This window comes from Pimephales promelas, chromosome 16, assembly GCF_988280905.1.
Source record: "Pimephales promelas chromosome 16, fPimPro1.hap1.1, whole genome shotgun sequence".
Classification (NCBI taxonomy): domain Eukaryota; kingdom Metazoa; phylum Chordata; class Actinopteri; order Cypriniformes; family Leuciscidae; genus Pimephales; species Pimephales promelas.
In genome coordinates, this window is record NC_142784.1 from 7960581 (window position 1) to 7972656 (window position 12076).

Here is a 12076-nt window from a genome sequence, read left to right on the forward strand (position 1 = left end):
ACAGACAGCTTGTAATATTAGGATAATATTAGTGCTTACTAACATTATCCGTGTGCAGAGGAGGAGTAAAAAAAAAGATGGGGTAGTTATTATATTTGGTAACACCATTTGTTAACATTAGTTGATGTATTAACTAACATTAACTAATACATTTGTTACTGTATTTGTTAATCTTTGTTAATAAAAATACAGCTACATTGTTTGTTCATGTTAACTAATATTAATACAACTTTTGATTTGAATAATGTACTAGTAAATGTTGAAATTTACAAATATTAATAAATACTGTAGACGTTCATTATTAGTAACTAATGTTTACTATTGAAATGTGTTACTTTGTATTTTTTTTACCTTTCAGAGTGACTTTTGGGAAGTTAGATTTTTTTATGTACACTGTAAAAAATATGGTTTAACTTAAAAAAAATAAGTAACCTGGTTGACTTAAAATTTTAAGTTCATTGAATTGGAAAAATTGAGTTAATATAATGAAGGAGATTGTTTTAAACACCAGAAACTCAAAATATTATGTTATCTGAACTACATATTATCTATGTTGATTTGACAAATGAAAAAATGTTGTGATTACAAATCATGAATATATATATATTTTTTATCTTGACAACAAAAAAGCAATTGAACATTTTCCGAGTTTTGCCTTATAGGAAAAAAAATATTAATATATTTTTAATCCAACAAACGTTCACCCTTTTTTTTTTTTTGCCAACTGCCCTAATGAGGCATTATGAAGCACAAAACAATCCATTTAACAACAAATAATTAACAGGTAGCTTACAAAAATACAGTTTTGGCAACGGAAAATTATGATTAATCATTTGAAATGAAATTACATGATTTTAAACATGACAATTTGCCCGTGACAATCTTTGACCTGACATTCACGAAAAGTACACTGTAAAAAAATATTTTCAAGATTTGTTATCACAACAAATTTTCTTTTGTCAAATCAACTTTATAATAATTTATTCAGTTGAGATAACTTATTATTTTGAGTTTCAATTAATCTAATTTAAATTAATCTACTTCATTGTATTAACTCACTTTTTCCAGTTCAATCAACTTAAATTTTTAAGGCAACCCAGGTTACTTACTTTTTTAAGTTAAACCATCAATATTTTTTTACAGTATTTTTATTACAATATTTTTTTTTTTTATTATGCCATTGACCACAAATAATGCTTTATTAATAAAGTTCGGGAAGAACACGTTCAAATGATTTATCCAATCAGTATATACGTATATGTTCCCCGACAGTTTTCTGCATCCCTCCGCCACTCCGACTCTTCACTCTCGGCTGATTCAGGCCCAGTTTGAGCTCAGAGTCGTCCCCTTCAACAGCACGCTAAATATTCATACTATTTACTAAATCTAATTATTTGAAAGTGTAACTTGTGGATATGAACATTCACAAAATAATTTGACGGTAATTGATATTAATCAACAAAACCAGAGAAAGCAAGCATGCATGAATTTTTTTCAAGTCCTTTTTCTTCAAATCCCAGCTCCTGGTCCTTTCTTGGTCCCTTCCTTCTAATTTGCTTTCAATTCATACTTTCAAATAGTCCTGTCTGAATAAAGGCAAAAATGCCAAAAAATAAACTTTTAACCAAAGCATAATGCAGTGCATTCAATGTATAGCAACATTTTGCCAGTATGTGTAATCCCTGGGAATTGAACCCATGACCTTGGTGTTCTAGCACACACACAGTTTATTTACATAAGCGTGACCTCTCACCTCACTATCAACAGCAAAAGCATCATAATTTTAGTCTTTTTGTGTGTTTCTCAGTGCCACTCATCTGACATCATGGTGTAGTCCATTCTGATGCTGCTACCACAACACAAAGACCATATCCTCCTATTGTGCCTCTCTCTCTCTCTCTCTCTCTCTCTCTCTCTCTCTCTCTCTCTCTCTCTCTCTCTCTCTCTCTCTCTCTCACTCACATACAACTCACATGTCTGGTTCACCCTCTTTGTGGGGACTCTCCATAGACGTAATAGTGTTTTATACTGTACAAATATTCTGTCCCCTTACACTAACCCGACCCCTAAACCCATACCCTATATACCCATACCACAAAATCGGTATTTTTACATGTACAAGTTCAATAAAAAAATTCTTCCTTATGATTTATAAGCTTGTTTTCTCATGGGGACCTCAATAGACCTCAATAGGACCCCAATTAATCTGTGTGTATTCTAGAAATATTTGTTCACATAAGTGAACAAAACATAAGTGTTTATATTTTAGACCTGGAAATTGCGAAAATGTTAATGATGTTAATGTTAATGTAATCATTTACATAAATGAAAACACAAACAAAACATATTTACAGCTATATACAACTTCAGCAAAAAGAAAAAAAATGATATTTGATATAAGCCACAGAGAGAAAGAAGATGAGCAGTGCTAAACAAACAAAACGGACCAACGGATACGATTTTCTTCGCACCACACTCGGTCGGACCCATTTCGGACCCATTCGCATCCAGTCTGCGAATTTCCATAGGAAATGAATGAGTTCTGGTCATTTCGGAGTCGTATCGGAGAGGATTTCAACTGCCAGTGTGAAGGCGGCGTTAGGGTTAGACCACTAGGATAGCGTCATCTAATTGACGATAAAGGGTACCTAAAGCGTCGGATGTTGACACATGGTCAAAAGCGTCAGTTAGATGACGCCTTGGGATGAGAACGGGCTGCCTAATATCACCATCCCTCCGCAGCCAACTATCGCAATCCTTTCCCGACAGCGCAAGGTCGCACCATCCAGGAGGGGATGTTCTGTCACCACATGTCATTTGTGTTTGTTAGTCTCTTTTTCATGGACTTTTAGTTTGTTTTCATCAGACATGTTTTCCAATTTCGAAGGTGCAAGAGATTATCCATTATCTCTGCTCAAAACTTAAAAACGCAAACCTGCGAAAATGCAGATGGCACACATTTGAATATATACTGTATGTGCGCAGGCGTGTAGTCATTCTTCACAAATCAACCCTCAACAAACTACTTATCCTGACAGTGTTTTATCTGTACAGAGGTAAAAAGAAGGAGGCCTTCACAGGGAGGGACAGAGAGACTAACATTACCGTAGACGTCATCCTTATGATGTAATATAACACTCAAATATCTCAAAATGTTTGTCAAAAGTGCAAAATTGCAACAAATAGCCTACAACATTGCAAGAACAAACTATACATCTAACATAAATTGCAAGTAGAACATTTTCTCAAAAATACCTATTGAACTTGGTCAAATAAGGCCATGGGTAATTAACGTTAGTTGTTTCTCATAATATGGGTGTGTCAACACACTTCTGTACGTCAGTGAACCGTTAGCCGCAAGATGCGTGATTAAACAACAGGTGGCGGTAATGACAAGAAGAAGAATATCCTTGCATCGCGCTGATTCGCGCAGGCTCGACAAACGCAATGTAGCTTCTGCTCGCGCTACACCACTACTTGCTGCAAAAAGTAGTTAGCTACTGGAAAAGCTACACTGTTTAAACAGCGCAGTCTCACCCCAAAAAGTCATATAACTGACGTTTTGGGACGTCTTTTGACCATACGTCAATATTCGCCTTTTTAGGGCCCCCTTAAACGTCGGTAGATGAGGTTATGGGATCCTAACTCTACCCCAGACCTAAACCTAACCCTAAACCTAACCCGTCACCTAACTGACGTTAAAGGTAAAGCGTCAGTTGTATGACGGCCCGGGATCACCATCTACCGACGTTTAAGGGGGCCCTAAAAAGGCGAATATTGACGTATGGTCAAAAGACGTCCCAAAACGTCAGTTATACGACTTTTTGGGATGAGAATGCGTTGGTTTAAAAAACAACTGAGCTACTGCCAGCTACTGAAAAATGTAGTTAAGTACTTACGCTACTTGTAGTTAACCACTCCCCAACACTGAGTATACGTATGACACAGGACCAGACTGAGCAATTACAGTGGAGGGCATCCAATTTGACAGTAGCATATCTCAGTAAGTTAACCAGCTGCAGGCACTCTTACACAAGAGAGGCTGGAGAGGGTGACACTAGTGAATGCCTTTTTGACCTTGAGATGATCTTTGGTCACTGGGCAGTAAGGAGATGATTTAGTGTGCTGTACGCCACAAGCTTAGACAGAACTGTTGTCCAATGTCACTGATGAGCTACTCAGGATAGTCAAAACAGCTATTAGCTATTATCTACTGTTTCTCACTTGCTATTTGAGTCTCCTTCCACAAAAAGCATTTTGTCTTCAGTTGGTCCACATATCTCACGTGTATAATGGTGCAAGCTAGGATTTATTTAAAAGGAAAGGAAAGACGTAATTCCTTTGGTCATGCTTTTGAAAGTAAATGTTCAACAGGATGCAAGAGCATCAGTGAGACCAGACATTGAAAAATGTTCAGTAGGTAAACCATTTCTTTATGGATGCCCCTTTGCGCACAGGGTATTGCTGTTTTGTAAAGAAAAAGGACAAACTTGTGGAGTTTGTAAGTTGAAGCATTATATTTGCTTTTTATTTGGAATTACTGGAATGGCAAACCCATTCATTAGTAGGGAGTGTTGGTCATATTGTGTACATTTGACATAACATATGAGAAAGGAGAGATTGATTGAAACATTAGATGATAAATAACAAAAACCTCAAATTTCACAAAGAAAACCAGATGGATGGATGTCATAGAAGTCATCCACACAATGCTCTGATTGGCTGTGATTGATTGTGAACATTTTGCTGTTCAGTGTAGACAGATAAATTACTTGTTGATGGAATCTTGTCACATTGCAAAGGACAAGGTGTTAGGGAAAGTAACTTGGAATTGTCCCACCTCTTATTCAAAAATAACCACAGGAACAGTGCTCGAGGTCGGACATGTGTATTGACAACCAGACAGACCTCGTCATAGACCCTCAGCAAAGACCACAAGAACCAAACAAATGTCCTCTGCATGGACCCCTATGGACAGTTTCAAGTCATCCTCCCTCCAAATGCCGCCGGGATGTATTCTGATCTTCAAGCAAAAGGCACTGGATGAATTATTCTGAATTTATCACCTTTGTCACCTTTCTCTCTTTTCGGGTAGTGAGTTTCTGCCTGATCTTCATCTCAACCAGACACCTCCATCTGTCACGATCATCTGTATCTTCCTTCTCTAACCCACACCACTCCATGTCTGTTTTGATGGTTTCTTTCCAGCGGTGTTTCGGCCTTCCCCTCTTTCTCTTTCCTCCTACTTGCGTCTCCACGGCTCTCCTTATGTCCGCCTCTTTGTCTCTCCGGCAAATGTGTCCAAACCACTGTTGCCTTCTTTTCCTCATCAGATCTAGTATTGGTATTACTTGAGTTTGCTTCCTTATCTCTTCATTAGTTTGGGGTTCCTCTAGACTTATTCCAAGACAGAACCTCAGCATCTCACAGGATCCTATCTTGTCTGCAAAAGTTTCCTGTTATGGGCTACGTCTCACTTCCTTATAATAGGGTCGATCTTATAGCTGTCCTATGGATGAGTGTTTTTAACTTTGTTGATATTTTCTAATCGTACAGAACTCCTGTCAGCTCCCTCCATGCTTTGCTTATTCTCAACTCTACCTCTTTCCCATAGCCTCCATCTTAGTGGATGGTGATTCCCAGTTATTGGAAGGCTATTTGTTGGGGAAGATTTGCGTGCTTTGTGCTGTCATACTCTCTTAATCTTATACTCTCTTCTCTTCCAGTATGTTGCAGGTGTTTGGTCGTGCTTCTGCTTAGCTTCAGTACAGCTCCTTCTAGTTTTCCCCTCCATATATCCAGTCTCCTCTCTAATTCCTCTCTATCCTCATCACTTATAACAACATCATCCGCAAGCAGTATTGCCCATGGTGTCTCCTCTCATGTATCTTCTTTGATCACATTCATAATTATTATGAATACCAGTGGGCTGAGTGCTGAACCTTGGTGCAGTCTAACCTCAATCCCCATCTCCTCTGTCTCTCCAACATTGGCCTGTGTCGTGCAGTCCTTGTACATATCTTTGATGATATCAATGTATCTCTGGGACCTGTCTTAAAGGACAACTCCGGCGCAAAATGAACCTTTCGTCTAATTACACATTGTTACCTATTCAACCGTTATCTGAGATTTGTTTTCATGATTGCTGAATGTAAATAGTTTTATCTCTAAAAACAGTTTAGCCTCTAACGCTAGTATAATGCTATATAGGGCATAGAGTAATGACAAATAAAAATCGCTTGTTATTACTACTAACAAGGCTCAAAATAGCCCCGCACTAACACGGTAGCATAATAAGGGTCCCTACATTCAAACCGAAGCATTGAGAACTTTGCCAGTGTCCAAACAGTTTAATAAGAAGATATTTTATACACGCGAATACAGGAAGAAGCCATCTTTGAAAAATAGTCTCGACCAGTCGATCTACGAACGCCGATCCAAGTGCGCTGAACTGTGCAGAATCTCATATGGTCCGTTGTATCCTGAAGAAACACAAACACGAACCGTTTTCTTCTCTTCAATATGTACATGTAGACTACTGTTGACGCTCACCTTATCACCTTATTCACATCTCACCAGCGCACATGGATCGGTGTTCGTATATCGACTGGTAGAGACTATTTTTCAAAGATGGCTTCTTCCTGTATTCGCAAAGTTGACTGTGTGTATAAAATATCTTCTTATTAAACTGTATGGACACTGAAAAAGTTCTCAATGCTTCGGTTTGAATGTAGGGACCCTTATTATGCTACCGTGTTTGTCTGGGGCTATTTTGAGCCTTGTTAGTGGTAATAACAAGCGATTTTTATTTGTCATTACTCTATGCCCTATATACTAGCATTATACTAGCATTATAGGCTAAACTGTTTTACAATTTACATTCGCCAATCATTAAAACAAATCTCAGATAACGGTTGACTAGGTAACAATGTGTAATTAGACCAAAGGTTCATTTTGCACCGGAGTTGTCCTTTAAACTGATGCAGTGTCAAATCAGGTCTCTTGGTATAGTGTCGTATGCTTTTTCCAGATCTATAAACACCATGTGTAGCTCCTTGTTAAATTCTCTATATTTCTCCTCCTTCCCCTCTGACAGGGGACCCCAGTTTGTGCCCAAATTTTGGCAAGAAGTTGTTGCGAGCGACTGTCAGTCTGTCCTCAGGGTTTCATCCCCAGAGAAATGGCCAAACAGAGAGAGCCAACCAAGATTTGGAGAGGGTGTTGCAATGTTTTGTCTCCAAGAATCCTTCCTCTTAGGCCAACAACTGTCTATGGTGGAGCACACCCACAATGCGTTACCAGTATCGTCCACGGGCCTATCTCCATTTGAGTGTAGGTCCAGTTTGAGTTTGAGTTTTCGTCCAGAGGTGTCACTGTACTTGGACTAGAGCCCGTGAGACTCTACTCCAAGTGGGGGCGCACACCAAGGCTAAAACCGATCGGCAATGGTCTAAGCCTCCCGGATATGTCGTTGGTCAAAAGGTGTGGCTTTCAACCAGAAACATTCCTCTATGCTCCGTTTCTAATCAACTTGCTTCCAAATTCATTGGCCCCTTTCACCAAGATCATTAGTCCGGTGGCTCATTAGTCCTCAACCTTCCTTCAGATTAATCCTGTCTTTCATGTGTCTAAATTTAAGCCCGTGTTTCGTTCTCATCTCATCGCCGCGACTCGTAGATGATGAGCCTACTTAATTGGTTAACCCTATTCTGGTTTAGAGACAGAGGGGATGCGGATTCCAGTACTTGGTGGACTTGGAGGGTTATGGTCCAGAGGAAAGAAGTTGGGTTCCTGCCAGGGACATCCTGGATCAGTCCGTTATCGATGATTACAATCAACAGGTGAAGGTGTCTGGGAACGCCAGGCGCTATGTGAGTGCGTGTTGTTGAATGGGCTCATCAGCACGGCTCGTTATCTCCGCTGATGAGCTGATCAGCGCCAGCTGTTCTGAATGAGGATGTCCAATATATTGTTTGTCTCTTCATCTTGTCTTTGTCAGATGGTTGTGGAGGTTCTCCAGTGGTTCACGGTCTTTTCCCTTGCTCCAGTTCCTGTTTCCTGAGTTATGGTTTTTGCCCTGTCCTGAGGATCGTTCCTGTTTCCTGATCTATGGATTTTGCCCATTTCTAAGGACCGTTCCTGTTTCGCCATCTGCCCACTGAGTCCTGCGTTACCGAGCCTGGAAAATGATCCATCAGCCTTTCTTTGGACCTGCACTGCCACTGAACTTCTTTTTGTTAATAAACACCAGTTTTCACTTGCTATTGAATCCTTGACTGTTCTTTTCGTGCCATGACAGGGTTTGGAAAATTGATGGATTTTTGAATAAGTAATCATTTTGTCACAATTACATTTTTTTTGTGCATAACAAGTGGAAAACTAAATTCAAAATGCACGTTGTTTAGCCACTAAAAAAAAAAATGCCGACAGCACGATTAGTGAGAAGGAGAGATCTGAGGAGGGAGAGAAAGAGATGAAGGTCTCCTCCACACAGCTGTCTTATTATCAGTGTCTGTGTGAGTGTGTGTGTGTGTCTGTTATGTGTAGTAAAAGTACAGTTTGCGCTTATCATCAGGGTCACTGTGCACTGCTGAGATCCAGCTGCTGTGTGTATGTGTGCGTGCTTGTGTATGTTTGTGTGTGTGAACGAGAGCAATTTCTGTGATAAGAAGTATCATTGCCAAACGTGTCTTCAGAAATGATGCGAGTCCACTACTTGTTTTACTCGTTGTGTTGTTGCGCGTGTAAACTCATTTCCAGAGTGTCTGGAGCAGTGTCTGACAGTGATCGACGAGCATCTTTTCCGCAGTTTCTGATTGGCCTGTGAGAATGAGGCAGCATTAAAAGAGGCCTATATTTAGAGGCCCTCTCATTCATCGGCTAAATTTGCTCTCTGTGTGTTTGTATTAGTAAGTACTTTCCTGTATTGTTGGTGATTACAGTCTTCCTACTGTTGTCTGTGAGTATGAGTGTGTGTAACACGATGTGTGTGTGTGTAGATATAGTGCCTGATTCTGAATCACAGTGACTTTCTATTCTTTGGTTTCAGTCACGGGACCTTTTTCTCACAGTCCCCGTATTTATAACGTCAGTCGAAGGAAAACAACGGCAGAGAACTCAAAAACAACCAATTGGACAATCCAAATTAAGAAATAATGTTGATCATGTTTTTAATCTGTAAAAAAGAATCAAAAGAGTCAACTAAGAAAATTGACAAATCTGACATTTAAAAAATCTGACAACAATGGACAAATCTGACATTTGCAGATGTTTACATCAATGTGTCTCAGTAACTTATATAAAACTGTCACATGTTATTGTGCTGTTGTGAGGATTTGGTCTTAATATTACAAATAAATAAAACAATATAGTGAGATGTTCCAGTCTGAATGAACGTGACGGGGCACCAGGAATGGGTCCTCGAAAAGAAATCAGAGCTTTTGTCATTAGCCAGTAATTTTAAAACTATTGTTTTTAATTGATGTTGCTATTTAATAGACCTTATTCAGAGTAGCGCCATGACAGGTATGAAAGTGAGGCTTTGAGGGATAGACTTAGCGTGTTTCCAATGGCATCCGCTGTAAAAAGCTGAATAAAGCGGCTAGATTACTTACAATTTTCCACAGCTTACATTGTCGGGAGTTTTTTGTCAACTGACATTTCTTTGAAAGATATTTAGAACAATCCGAAAACACATTCAATAACAGTACAGCCCATTGAAGAGATGAAAGTCTATCCCTCACAGCCTCGCTTTCATTCTCATTAAAAATCAAAGATGGTGCTGCTGTGAATAAGGCGTATAGTGTCCGTGTAAAATGTCAAACAGCGATATCACTTTAACAAGCTTTAGAAACAGAATTAAAAGTCATGTTGCAACTAATGCACAGTGACATCAAATGAGCAAAAGGTTAAAACAACATCAAATTTAACAAGACCAGCAACAAATTACGGGAAATCAACATATCTATACAAATAGCATGAAAGTTTAAATTCTAAATAAAAAGCTGTTGTTACATTTTATTTGGTAACACTTTATTTTCCTTGTTGCATGTTACATATACTTACCGTAGTAATAACAGTAAATTATGCATAATTACATGCAACTAAGTAGTTGCTTAATATTACTCAGTATAATTACACTGTAACAATGACACCTTAAAATAAAGTGTACAGTAACTAAAATCTGCAAAAACCCAAACTGTTTATTTAGGTGTTGATTTTATTTAAGTATAGGGCTAGGGCTGTCAAACGATTAATCGTGATTAATCGCATTAAAAAAATAAAAGTTTGTGTTTGCATAATATATGTGGGTGCACTGTGTATAATTATTTTGTATGTATATAAATACACATAAATGGATATATATTTAAGAAAAAAATATTATTTATATATAAAATATTTTTATTTTTATATAATATAAATTATATATAAATCTATATAGAGTATATAAATGAAAATATTTCTTAATTATACTGTATAGAAGCATTGGTATGTATTTATATATATAAAATAATTATACACCGTGCATCCACATATATAAACACAAACTTTTATTTTGGATAAGATTAATCGCGATTAATCGTTTGACAGCCCTGTATAGGGCTGGTGAACACTTTCAAATACAAGAACAATAAGCGGCTGGTTAGTTGAGACAACAACCAAAACTGTGTAGTATTTAGAAAGGCATACTAATCTTACTATTCACACTATTTTAGCAATGCCAAGGTTGTGGGATTAATTCCCAGGAAATGCATGAACTGATAAAATGTGTACCTTGAATCAAGGTTGTTTTGGGGCAAAGGCATACATGTGAGAATAAAATATATAAACTGAATTAAAAATGCAAATGAATGATAATTGCTTATGCGATGATATGCTTAATTAATCATGCAGGCTTGTGAGAGGTGACTACAATGTAGTGTACTAGTGTTTGAAGTGGGCGGTGAGATAATGAAATATCCTTTAATTTTAGGATTTTTTTTTATTGTGAAACAAACAAACAAAACTTCTAATGAACTTGTATATCACTGACAAACACATATGCAGCATTAGTAAGGATTGCACGATTGCTTTTTAAAAAAGAAAGCAGGACCATAACGGAAAGGCGGTGTATGAGTGATTGTGATAAGAGGATGAGGAAAACAAGAACGAGTGATTCTGGAAAGCACACAGAGCTTGAGTGTCACTCTGCCCTTTCCCAATCTCTCCTTCACTTCCCTCCCGCTGGACGGAGAAATACCAGCGCTCCAGCTCTTCAAGTCTTGTAGCTGCCTCACACACACACACACACACAGACATGCACACACACACAGGACCAAGTGTACCCACTTAATTTCGGAGAGAAAATGACTCAAAAGTGAGCTAAGTCTGTCGAAAAACTTCTCATTTGTAAAACAGACAAACAAACAAAAAAAGTATAAAATAAAGTTTCATGATTAGGGTTAAGGCCCTTTGCATACTTAGTCCAAAATATTCGTAGGCCTTTTGCGTTTTTTTCTATTCGTGATTGGTTGATTCTGATTTGTCAAACACCTCTCTGCACTATCCCCCATTCAGTAAACGTGTGTGTATTGTGTCTCCAGGAAGGCCAGAGCTTGACCCAGGATTACCCGCAGCACAGGGAACGTGTGTGATTGTGTTATTACACGTGTGTGTGTGTGTGTGTGTGTGCACACAATATTCTACACAAAGACTAATCCAGTGTGTGCTTGTTTTGGTTTCTATACACTATAGGTAAAAAAAATGTTTCAGTAAAATGGAAAGATGAATGTTTCTGTGCATGTGTGTGTGTGTGTGTGTGTTTTTGTGCATATGTGTGTGTGTTTCTGTGCATATATGTGTGTGTCTCTGTGCATGTGTGTGTGTGTGTGTGTGTGTGTGTGTGTGTGTGTGTGTGTGTGTGTGTGTGTGTGAGAGTATGTGTTTCTGTGCAAGTGTGTGTGTGTGTGTGTGTGTCTGCTTCAATATGGAGACAGCTGTTGCTTGTTGAAAGGGTAAGTCTTGCCTCTGGTGACTATCCTACACCATTAACATGTTCACACACACACACACACACTGGTCTGCAAATCATCATTTT

At 38.4% G+C, this 12076-nt stretch overlaps 1 long non-coding RNA gene across 1 annotated transcript; it reads left to right on the forward strand.

Moving 5' to 3' along the window:
- The first annotated feature begins 6429 nt into the window (after window positions 1-6429).
- Window positions 6430-8044, forward strand: LOC148973300 (uncharacterized). Its single transcript, XR_016146758.1, has 3 exons — window positions 6430-6788; window positions 7678-7841; window positions 8000-8044. It is a non-coding gene; the product is annotated as an uncharacterized LOC148973300 (long non-coding RNA).
- Window positions 8045-12076: the final 4032 nt, after the last annotated feature.